General features: G+C 37.2%; 1 protein-coding gene and 1 long non-coding RNA gene across 7 annotated transcripts in view; both read right to left on the minus strand.

Moving 5' to 3' along the window:
• Positions 1–9,215, minus strand: part of LOC139987508 (uncharacterized) — a 252,164-nt gene extending 242,949 nt beyond the window's left edge. Inside the window, exon 1 of the long non-coding RNA XR_011799867.1 lies at positions 9,144–9,215. This is a non-coding gene — a long non-coding RNA (uncharacterized lncRNA). The remainder of the gene's footprint in view (positions 1–9,143) is intronic.
• Positions 1–12,413, minus strand: part of Nlg-5 (neuroligin 5) — a 355,394-nt gene that overhangs the window by 173,579 nt on the left and 169,402 nt on the right. The window lies entirely within an intron of this gene.

A 12,413-nucleotide genomic window follows, 5' to 3' on the forward strand; every position in this document is an offset into this window, starting at 1 on the left:
AGCTCCTCGGAGACGAGTGATCGAGGAGCACGTCGAACCCTTTCAAATTGACGCTTGAATAAACGTTGAATTTTAGTTATCTACCAGAGTCCAGACACGGTTTCATACGCCACCGTTCCATAGAAACGTTCCACCGACTAAATCAGCATTTCTATCGACATTTAATTTCCCCTGTCCTGGCCAACGCGTAAATTCACCCCCATAGATGCACTGAATCTTTTCTAACGGGAAAGGTAATCGTGAAGTATCGTTGGTCAGACGTGGATATTAAGAAAAATGCTTTTGTTGCGCTTATCGTTGAATCAGTTGATCAGTCTATCAAGTATTCTAAAAATTGTTGCATAAAAGTTTACATTCGTTTGTTTTTTAATTACGACAATACTGAAATCTATTCTAATCGTGTCGTTAATTGGAAAACGCTTGTCCGAAAAGTTTCTTTCGTTTTACGAGGAAATAATAAACGCACAACGTTTTTTTGTTTTATATTATTTTGTCGAATTACGTACGATCCATTTTATTCTGTTGAGATAAACACCGCGACATTTCACATGTTTCACGTTTGTACGAACGTGCATTATTGTAAAATAACACGTTTGCGAAAGAAAGACACTTTCTGGACAACCTAATATTTCAATATACCAATTTCCTTGGCTTCCTTTCGTTTCGAAAGTATTTCTCAGATCTTTATTTTATTTCTAATTGTAAGTTGACTTTTTCAAATTCTTGGCTTCTATGTGGCTTCTATGATCAAGCAATGATTGGATATTTTGAGATTTTTCTTAATATTCAAGCATTCGAGTAAACATCGAAATAAAGTACATATGAAAATATAAAGTAATAGTGCAATAAAAATAATCGTTTGTGGGAAGATTAAATCTTCGAAAGAAGCAATATCTACGCCTGTGACGCTCAAATGTTAAATACAAAATCTTGTACAAAAATATGTAAAACTTCGCGGTTATGTCGTTTGGTAATTTCGTTAATATTTTGTTAATGGAAATATAGAAGCTTTGTTCGAAGTATCGTTAATTATGGAGCTTTTCATTTGCCGGTGTTTGCGAGTAAATTTAATCATCCCCCAGGGAAGAAGGAATGAATAAAGGGAAGAATTTTCAGGGAATAAGAGAATAACCCAGAACCGGTGGTTCTAACACTCGCGCAAACGCGAATGCATAAATTTCATGAGCGACTGACTCGAATGAATTGGTTACCCCACTGAACGAAACAGTTCACTGAACACGAATAATTATATTTATCTAACATACAGGGTGAGTCGCTGTGAATTAATATCTGGAATGTTCCATGCACCACCTAAATTGATCTTCTCTTATGTAAAGTCTGATGCGAAAGAATTTTAAACCACATGTTTCTCTTTGATTATATGATGTTTTGTTAAAAGGATCGTCATAGGTAGAATATAAGATAAACCGGTACAAATATAAGAATTAAATGTATAATTTCGAGTTTTGTAATTAAACGTATTAAAAGATAAATTCTTTTCAGATTAATTTCCTATTCGTGATATGGTTTCTGTATTTTGAATTAATCTGTATATCTAAACTAGAACATTATACAGGTAAAATTAACTAATTTTCTGGTAAAGTCGTGTTTTACGTGTTCTGAAATGTTTTACGCGTTTAAAATATTTACGTTCTACGCGCTTAAAATGTTTTAAAATATTTCACGTGTTCTCGTTTATTCGTCCATATACATTGTGTAGTGTATAGTGCATTTTGATTAAAACTCGGAAATAATTCAGATTATTCTTTTTCAGAATTTTCTGCTTTTAAATTACATCGCATGTATAGCTTGAATTAATCAATACGTATAATGCAAGAACTGAAATATTCAAAAGCAGTATCTAAAAAAGCCTCATTTCCTTTATCAAATCATTTATTTCTCGTCAAATATCAACAAATATCGATCGATACATGCAATCTTACGCGTTAATCTTCTCTTCAACTGCCGAGAAATGAGATAAATACGTATAGTTGCTGACATTGAAAAACCCAAACTTAATTTAAATCTTTCAAATGTACATACTACTGAACAAGATAAATTATTTCATATTTTAAAACGAAAACTAAACTACAACTATATGCATAGGAAAATGTTACGCAGAATCATGACTCTGACAAAATATTCAAAGATGATGAATCGATCAGAAAGATGAGAAATCACCGAGGTGTATCCTATGTTAAATAACCAAAATAAAAAAGTCACAGTACTCCAAACTGTACTTAGCGACGATCAACGATATGATTTCTTTGCAGCGAGTAGGCGAGTGAACGCGTACAACCCCGAAAAAGGAACTGGAAACGATCGTATTTAAATGACAAAGAGGCCATTCATTTTTGCCGGACGGCCTACTTTTTGGCCGTGTACGCAAACGGAAAGTACACGGGAACTTCTAGCATCGCTATTGTCTCGCGATGCAAATTTCTCCACCACCCCGCCAGCATCCCCGTCCCTATCACGCCGGAGATTACAAGAAGAGTCGCAATACTCGTTTTCAGTTCTCTTCTCTGTCCCTAGTTCTATGTGTTTGTACGATTTCCACGTGTAGATGCATTATGTACAGTAAGCGAGGCCGCGTTGGCTGTTTTTAACGCAAAGCAACCAAAATATTTCTCTAGCGATCTTTCAGCCGAAATATCTTAAGCACGGGACGTAGGGCGAGGAGCGGACGATGCTTTTTAATATAATCTCGATCGTAAACATCGCGTTGTTCGTCTTTCTGTTTATTATATTTATGTTTATTTTCTGTTTACCGACAGATTACGTAGACTTTGTTTTAATATGAGACTTCGTACGTGTAGAATATGTCGAAAATGTGTTAATACTCAAGTGGAATTACTTCGAATATATCCAGGAAATTCATTTACTATCACGTAGATTTCTGTCTTCAAATAATGTTTAAAGGAATTGTTCGCAACGACCGAAACGAGATACGCTGATAAAATAAAAGTGAAAATAATTGTTGCGTTGTTTTCAACCGCGACATCCTCTCGACATACTTTCGTCTTCGTGGATCTGCGCGAGTGGAAAAAAGCTTGCGAGGACATCTGTATCGTTGAAGGGGATTTCTGTTACGTGGTAATTCTTTTCTAGGAAAACGAAAACCTCTTTCGCGCGAACTCCACCTCGGCTTTTGCTTTCTGTTCCATCGTTCTAGCAGCTCGTAATTAGTGGCGCGATAAAAATGGAAACTGTAGATAAAATTAACACCAGTAATTTTCATAATGAACATCCCGTTTTCGCGGATAGATTTCAGGCATGCAATAGTATATGTGGTTTTTGAAACCGTACGTAAGACGCAATTTTACGGCTGATCAGCTTCCAATTATAAGAACGTTTATACCGTGATAGTCAGGTGGTAATAGGATCCGATATAGAAGTTCTCGTCTATTTGACCGAAACGATGGTTTCTATCGATCCTAAAACTAGGAGAGTAGAAGCTGAAAATTGCGACTCTCTTTTTACAAATAATTTGAGAATTCTTTATTACAGAATTGCGCGAGAAGTTCTTAACTTTTAATCGTAAAATCGTGAACGACAATGGCAGATCGTTAAAGAGATGCATTAAATAAATGTATGAAATTAAATAATACGGATGAATATTTTCAATTGATGCGATATCGTTTGATTTACTTTCAAATAATATATCCCGTATCTACACCTACGCGTTCTCGATTCTTTCATAAATTCTCTCTCTTTAAACATCCGCTTCGCTTTGCGTAATATCGCATAACCAGAAGCTCATATCCTTTTATTAAACAATCTGAAACAATAATATATTTAATAAAATCATTCCTAGCCGGAAAAAAGGAACAGCACGATATACGAATATTATGAGAAAGAAAAAAATTCTTTAATATAACATTGTACAAGCAACGTTTGTATTTCCGTTGCACGAGCAAATCCAGCCATCTTGTTCTAAAATCGCACGTTCCCAATCCTTGCCCGAGGTCGGAAAAACCCAATCGTCGACCCAGTTCTCCCTTTCCCTTTTCCCTCTCGTGGCAGTCTCGTTCGCTGCAGCGAAAGTAAGCGGGCAGCTGAACCGCGTGTCACGATGCAAATTTTTCCGTCAGTATACGGGATTACAAGAACGGTAGAGCCACTCGTTTCAAGCTAGAAATACACGTGGCCGCGTTACGCGGCCAGTAACTAGGACCTGCTTCGAGCTTGCGGTGCCTGCAAGCAGCTCCGTGGCAAAATATTTGAACACATGCCATAGACGTTTACCGTGCTCTTCGACAACGCGTAATAAAGAGGTGCGCTCGTTTCTCGGTGATTTCCTTCTCGGCGTCTCAAAGAGTCCTTTTCCTTCGTTTTTCAATTCTTTTTGCCCTCGGAGTTCAAACTTAATAAGAACTTTTTGTTAGCATGCCTTGGTATCGGATTGTTGATACATTCTAACTTTTACGTAGTAATTTGCGTGTATTTGTGATACATCTTTACACACATTAGACAGATCGAAGTTTTCCTTCGTTTATTGGTTTGTTCGTGTTGAAGTGATCGCCACTTTTAAGAAAACTCTAGACAGAAAGAATGCGTCGATGACAGACCATAAGCGGTACATGTGCGACGTTGGCTTCGGGGTTCTTTTAGTCTCAGGGTAACATTGCTAGCGTGCGGATCTGGTCCAGCTTACATTGTATTCTACACTTTGTACTTTAATATTCACAATATATATATATATATATATACTTACAATACCTTACAATTTACCTACGCGTTTCTTTGATTCCACATACATAAAATAACCTTAACAGTTCGCACATGCGTGCAAGATGTTCTTCGAGTATAATGCAGCAAGCTTTTAGATGCTTCTAGGTAATGTAACGAAGCTAATGGGGTTGATTATTTATTAATTAGCCATTTCGTAATATAAAAACCTTCGGAGTACTTACAACGGGGTAAAACGCAAAAATTCTCGAAATTAATAAATTCTCCAGAAAAATGAAACTGTAATCAGTTAATCAGTTAATCAGTCCACTAGTCTAATCGGCGAAAACTCTTTTCACATTAAAAATTCACTATCAGCTCTATTTTAATTTCAGTCGTAATTTCAATTTCCATAATATCGATACGTATAATTTCAAGGGACAGGAAACCGTATCCCTGGTTTAACGTATACACCAGTATCTCGTGGAGAAAAAGCAGCCACTCGGTTCGAATTAATCAATGTTTCTCGAAACTGCCTCCGTGGGGGCCATGGCGCGTCTCTCGCCATAGAAAAATGGCCACCACGACGATTTGTCTCCGGGCATTTCGCGCGGCGCTTTCCAAATTGCATCGCGATATTTCTCAGCGAACGAGACGAATTCGCCCGCCAGCTTCCGGTATCGATTACCGAGCCTCGTTCGCCGCGAAGGAAATTAGGTGGCCGTTGATTACGACCATTAAAAATCCCACTCAGCCGCCTGTACTGGACTTTAATTAAGTTTTAATGCGGCGTATATCCAGCGTTCCTACGTTGTGATTCACGGGATTGCGGTCTGATTATTTTACCGGATAATTTCCTCTGTGTGCATACAATACGTCTGCGATGAATAAGAAGCCAACTACGAGTTGAAAACGTTGATCCATTACGGTAGTCTTGGTAGCAACGTTATTATTTTTTCAGCGTGAATACTGCAATTACGTGTATCGGTTGCCACGGTGCATAACGAGTAAACGTAGATATACAGGGTGCGATAGTTTAAATAGGATCGTGTAATTATCTAATAAATAAATAAGACAAGAATGAATGAAGTCTAAATATACAGATATCTAAATGCATGTAGACGCTGAGTATATGAAAAATATATTGTTAAGAAAAAATTGTTTAGTATAGAAGTACAGAACTGTGTGAGTTATAGCAGTGTGTTACGTTAAAAAACAGTAAGGTAAGATGAAATAAAATATTATATAGATATTTGAGGAATTTAATGGAGTAACTTTGAAGTTCCAAAATGCAGGTTTAACGAGCAACGTTATTCGGTACACCTGGTTCTGCATTTATTGATAATTCGTTGTCAAAGAATAGAACAGAGAATATGAAACTTCGAAATTGTATTATACAAAGTGTTATAACTGCATGCTTGGTTCATGTGGTTATTAACAACCTGTTTGAGTTGACCCTTTGGTTGCATATCCAGACTATCGGTATTCTATTAATTAGTATTAATTGGTAGACCATCCAATACAGTCGATATAGCGTTCACCCTAATATTATGCTACCACTTCTAATTAATAACTGCTGTTTATCTTTCAAATTTACTTCGCTCGGCTTCCGGAAAATTAAATATTATATTTTATGGATTAAATTGTATCTACGGACGATTTAGTATTACACTTAAGCAGAAAACTTTACGATCGTGCGATTGAAAGTTGATAGAATCAAGTCAATTTTTGTTAGGTCTATTTTCGCACATTCAGGACTAACATTATGTTAACACAACATTTCTTTTCAGTCATTTTACACGATCGAACTCTATTATTTGATATCGCGGTTAAAAGTATTCCAAACATTTGCTCTATATTTCTTTCTTCGTTATTTCTTCTTTTACGTAGATTTCGCATTTTCACAAAATTTGAAGAAATTAAAGTACCTACGTCATTATGATCTTCTTCTAAATCATGAAAATTTCTGAATATTTTCCTAGGCATATAATACTTGTCATTAGCGTTATGAAGCTGCGAAAACTTTACAAACTCGATATTTATTAATATAACTTTATTCTTTGAACAAATATATACAAACAAGAGAATGAAAGAGAAGAGAAGAAGATAAGTAATAAGATGTATTTTATTCCAATTCAAGCAATTTCATGGTTATTCGATAATCGAGGAGATATTACTGGTCTGCATAAAAATTCGCGAAACAACGAAACGATACAATTTACAGCGGGCAATTTTTCTAAGCAGGCTAGAAATGTTGCGCGGTCTTGTCACGATTCTACCGATTAATCGTACCACGCTGACAAACCGATATATCCATTACCTCGCACCTGCAACCACCATCTACCACAGGTATCTATCAATCGTTGAAAAGCCTTTCGCGAGCGCAAAATTCGTCGATGCTCTTCGCCGTTTGGATCGCGCGTATTCGTTGAATCTATGGGCGGACGACTTATTTCCAAGTTGTTCATCTTTCTTCTCGATGTAACGAGTACGTGCCTCGCTATCAGACAAAAACCTATTTGAACGAGATACAAGGCGAAATAAAAATTGAAATGCATTTTAATCTTGGGTTTACCTTGGTTTGTTAGAATACTTTTTTGTAATCGTTTCGAATAACGGTATTTAAAAATACAAAGGTTTGCGTTCGAGATATATTTCATCGGCGAAGAAAAGAAAATGTAAAATGTTCTGGGAACGTCTGCTATTTACGACACTGGAAGAAGACGCGTTTCTTTCGCCGACTTTGCATTCGCTGACGACATTCGCTTTACGATGACCTGACGTCTCCATGAGACATGGGTCTGAATTTTTCAACGTTCTTCGTGTGCCACCTACGAAGTGTTCGTTCAAAAAATCATATGTTCTTCGCGCAACTCACAGGTTGCAATGTTGTAATAAGCCAAGTGGAATTTTCTTAAATCGTTCCAGTAATTTATAGATAATATTGTTTTAATGGAAATATTAATAGATAAAGATATAAGAAAATTTTCAGATTTATTTTAGATGCTTTCCATTTTAATGGTTTCGCCATGATTCTAACGCGAACGTTCTGTGTCTTATTTGTAATTGTAAGTAGCTAGGTAATACATTCGGGTAATCGACAATGGGAAAATCAATTCTTGCTTAATCGAGAGTTCAAATAATCGAAACTTGAGTAATCGAGCAATCAACGTTTTCCTATATGTAAATAATATAAATATATATAAATATTTATAATATTAATTTATAAATATATATAGTATATATACAAATAATCAGATAGAAATAGAAACAAACGGTAAACTAAATTTCCATTTAACTGTATACTACTTTAATTCCGAGGTGTAGAGATAGCGCGTCGTGATACTCGCCACAGATATACTTAAAACCAGTTTCTTTACGTTCAAAGGCTCTTAAAATTTCACGATTTGCATAAGCAACGATTATTTGACACTCGCAAGTGCGCAAGCTATTATTGGTAATCAATATGAAAGATAAAGCCAGTTTCAAGCACCAACATCAGACATCACGAGAAATTTCAAAGAACCAACGCGAGCAAATTGGAATAAACAGCGTTGCAAACAACGCAGAAGAACCGCAACGGGAACTTCCTCGCAAAGAGAAAAAGGGACGGTAAGGAAACCAGAGACTGTAAAAGTCAAGAGGGAAATCGAAGAAACGCAAGAAAACGGTGCAGAAAACGAGCAAAACGCGCGGAAAATGAAGCAAGCAAACGAACCAAAAACAGAAAACGAAGGATGGTGGAAGGAAGGGCAGGGAAATAAAAAAGGAAGAATTCATAGAAGCGTGGAAAGAAAGAGGAGGGTAGGGGTCGGAGGACGCGAGGGGTTAGAGGCGGTAGGGAGAAAAACGAGGAATGGAAAAGGGAAGGTAGACGACGTGTTCCAACGATTCCCTCCGCTTGACACTTTCGGTTCGCGTTGAAAGAGCTAGTTCGGTGTGGCAGAGAGCGGCGCGCTGCCACGAAGAAGCTTCGCCGATGGCAACGTACCGAGAAATTACGTTTCCGCAGCTGGCACCGCAGACATTCCTCCTCGTCGTTTCTCGCCTCGTCTTTTACCAGCGCCACAGCGAGCGCTAGCCACAGGAATTCGCCCGGACGACAAGCCCCCAGCGTTGTCCCATTTTCGAATCTTTCGCCGCATTCTGGTCTGTATCCCATTCCTGCGGTAACTTCCTTGTTTTCTTAATACTCGACCCCCATGGATTTGTATCGTGTTTTTGTTTGATCGAATGAGAACCTCGAACAAGGATCTAACACGTTCGCTACGTACAATTGCAGACGCGGACAAAGAACGGTTTAAGTGGTAAAGGGGAAAAGCAGTGTAACAAAATAAATATATACTCTAGACACCCTATATAGTCCATAGTATGTACCGTACAATATAGTCAACAGCTGTCGTTGACGAGATAAAGAAATGTGTAGTACAAAAATTAGTACAACTCGCAAATTATTAATTTGCCCAAATTACTCTCTCTCTTTCTCTCTCTCTCTCTCTCTCTCTCTCTCTCTCTCTCTCTCTCTCTCTCTCTCTCTCTCTCTCTCTCTCTCTCTGGTAGGGAATACACCAACATATTACACCGAGTGTATCACGTCGCATATCACTCGCTCTGATCGATAACTAATTAATACAGATCATTTGATTTAAGCAGCAGCGCGAGTAAATCGTCGCTTCGGAAGATCACAGAGATGTAGGGATAACAGTTTCTGCTTTTATCCCGTGAGAGTGTTAACCGTTGATTCAACGTCACACCTCGTCCGATTCCTGTATCTATTTGCATTGCAAAACTTCCAGAATTGCGATCTCTAATTCCGACTAAGTGGTTCGTTTAATTAATCTTCTCTCGCCGAACTGATCCAGTAACTAGTTTACTGTTTCCATTGGAATCGTCGTCGATCCTTGTTTCATCGTCAAAATGATACCCAAACGCGATACATGCCCGAATTATATTCTTGGCTCTCAACCCTCTCAAGACACCAAGTTTCCAAGTAGATTCCGTCATTGATAATGGTTACCGGTGATCCATAAAATTGTTGTCATTTAGAACGGTTATTCGTAATTTTGCATCCTGAAATTTCACATCAATTCATAAAAACTCGCATCCTGGCGATCATTATCTTTCACCTATCGATTATCTTCGCTCGAATATAGAAATTGACATTTTTCAACGATTCTTCCCGGGAAATTTTTTGAATTAAGGAAAGGAGGAAATAAAATCCAAGAATAGCCAGAGAAGCTGTATTTAAGTGACAAGAGGAGAGGATGCGAAAAGAAAGTAGAGTTTGGATGGAGCTATAAGAGAGAACGAGAAGGATAGGAAGAGCTAGGAAATGAAGCTTAGAGGGATTGGAAAGAGCTGAGAAACGACGAGGGAAACGAAAGAGATTTAGGTAGAGGTGGAGATCTAAAAGAGGTCGTACCGTAATGGTTAAAATTATAAAAGTAGTTAAAAGTTAAAGAAAATCGATAAAAATGAAAAACCAGGGAAGATCGAAAGAAAGGCCAGGACAAAGAAAAAGAAAGCAAGATGGCAAATGATAGACGAAATTTCAAAATAGTCAGGTGGTACTAGGAACAATTAGAAAACGTCGAAGAAACCCAAGAACGAAAAAGAGGAAGGGAAAGCCGGGAAGATCCAAACCTAGTTAAACCAGAGCTCTGGAGAAAATCGAACATCTATAGCCAAGAATAGCCTCGAGGGATCAATGAAATCAATTCCACAAATTACAACTACAATATAGCTATATACTCAGTCGGTTAGTCGAATTCAATCAAAGTACATAATTAAAATACAAAGATCGACAAATTGTTAAATAAACTATTAATTTATTTCTCTTGTTCTTATTGATCATTGAGAAGCTTTCTGAAACAAGGACCTGATATTAAATTATGTAGCTGTTCAGTGTATAATTGCTACCTTTTTGAATACGCGTAATGAATTGTGTTAGGTTTTTAAACGTATATTTAAGTTCAATTAATATCAAATTTGCTAACGTGTTCGTTACGACACGTCAGATTTACAAGAGGCATATAGACTTTTTTAATCGATTGCGTATATTTTTGCACGTTATGTGCGTTCTGTACATTTGAACACCTTGAAAGTCACCATAAATGCATAAATATCTATCAATTATATTCGATTTTCCGTCATTTTCGTTATTCAACTACGTTATTATCATGATTCGCAAACTCGTTTGAAAAGTAAAATTTATACGATCATTTGACAAGGGTTGACCGCCTCTTCTTCGAACCTTTTAGAAGTACTGGTTGCTAGGTTGGAATACAAATGCACTTCCCCACGGAAGTATTATTCTTTGCCAGCTCCTCGGGGATATGGTTCGTTCGATTGAATTTAAGTGGGACTCTGTGCGCAACGATTTCTCGCGGTATATATCACGCGTGTCGATATCTAACCCGGTTATCGAACGCAGACGACAGCTTCCTTAAGTTATCGTGACGACGATTTTTTAAAGCGACATACGTTCCATAAAATCATCGATCCTCCACCAGAATTTTACGATAACTCTCGTAGAATGCGGATATCGCATGGATAATGCAGGAATTTTTCTTCCGCTATCTCCGGAGGGGTGAAGAGCTGCAGGCACAAAACAGTTTCAACACCGAATAAGATTATGGTTTAGAACATTATATCGTTCTAAGTATTAAAATTAAACGGAATTCTGAATTACGTTAGAAATAATTCTAGAAACAGTACAATGTAGTACGAAATTTATAGACACATAGGTGAAATGTCAAAATGATTTATGTAACATACATATATTAGGTTGTCCGAAAAGTTTCTTTCGTTTCATAAGTGAAATAACAGATGCACGACATTTCTTATTTTATATTATTTTATGGATTTATGTATGATCCATTTTGTAACAATAGAATAAAATGGATCGAACATAATTCAATAAAATAACAAAATAAAAAACGTTGTGCATCTATTACTTCCTTATAAAGCGAAAGGAACTTTTGAGACAACTTAGTACATACAAATTTTCTGTTTGAAGTGTTCAAATGCGTTCATAACCCACTGTATCTTCATAAGAATGAAGTACGTATAACGTATGAGTATATTTACTTCTGTCCCTTACTGTGCATAACTATTCCCTTCAACTTTATATTTTTTTATTACAATTTTATTTTATTCTGAAGCCAAGTCACTTAAATTTAACATGTTCGACCCGGTACAGCGTGATCCACCGGTAGGTCACATTCTATTCTTCCATCAGGCAGCGTACATCACCGGTGGGTCACACGTCAGAAGAATAAATCTCACATGATCATACGACGACTCATCATCGCGCATATAAAGATCCATTTATATACAACTGTGCCGTATCCGTTCGTGTACCGGTCGTGCGCCAGATTCGCTTCGGTTACCATAGTTTTATACGTAACAGCGAGCCAGACGTGTCTCGATCGCATTTGGTTGTCTCCGATATTTTTTCCGTTTGCCGACCTGATCGCGGAAGGCAATGGTCACAGCACAAACTTATATAAACGTATCTAAATGTATCTCGTTTGTGTGTAAAAATTGATAATACGCAGTGAAATGTTATAAGAATATTGTGTCATTCTGAAATATTCATAAAACTCTCGTTTTTATTATTAATTGCTAGTATCGTCGGTCAGTTTGAAGTCAGACGCGATATAGATTCGTACAACAAAATATCGTTTTCGATCGAAGACTGAGCTGTAATAACTTTCGAACGAAGAGGAGGAAGTAGAAGC

Source organism: Bombus fervidus, chromosome 5 (genome assembly GCF_041682495.2).
Source record: "Bombus fervidus isolate BK054 chromosome 5, iyBomFerv1, whole genome shotgun sequence".
Taxonomy (NCBI): Eukaryota; Metazoa; Arthropoda; class Insecta; order Hymenoptera; family Apidae; genus Bombus; species Bombus fervidus.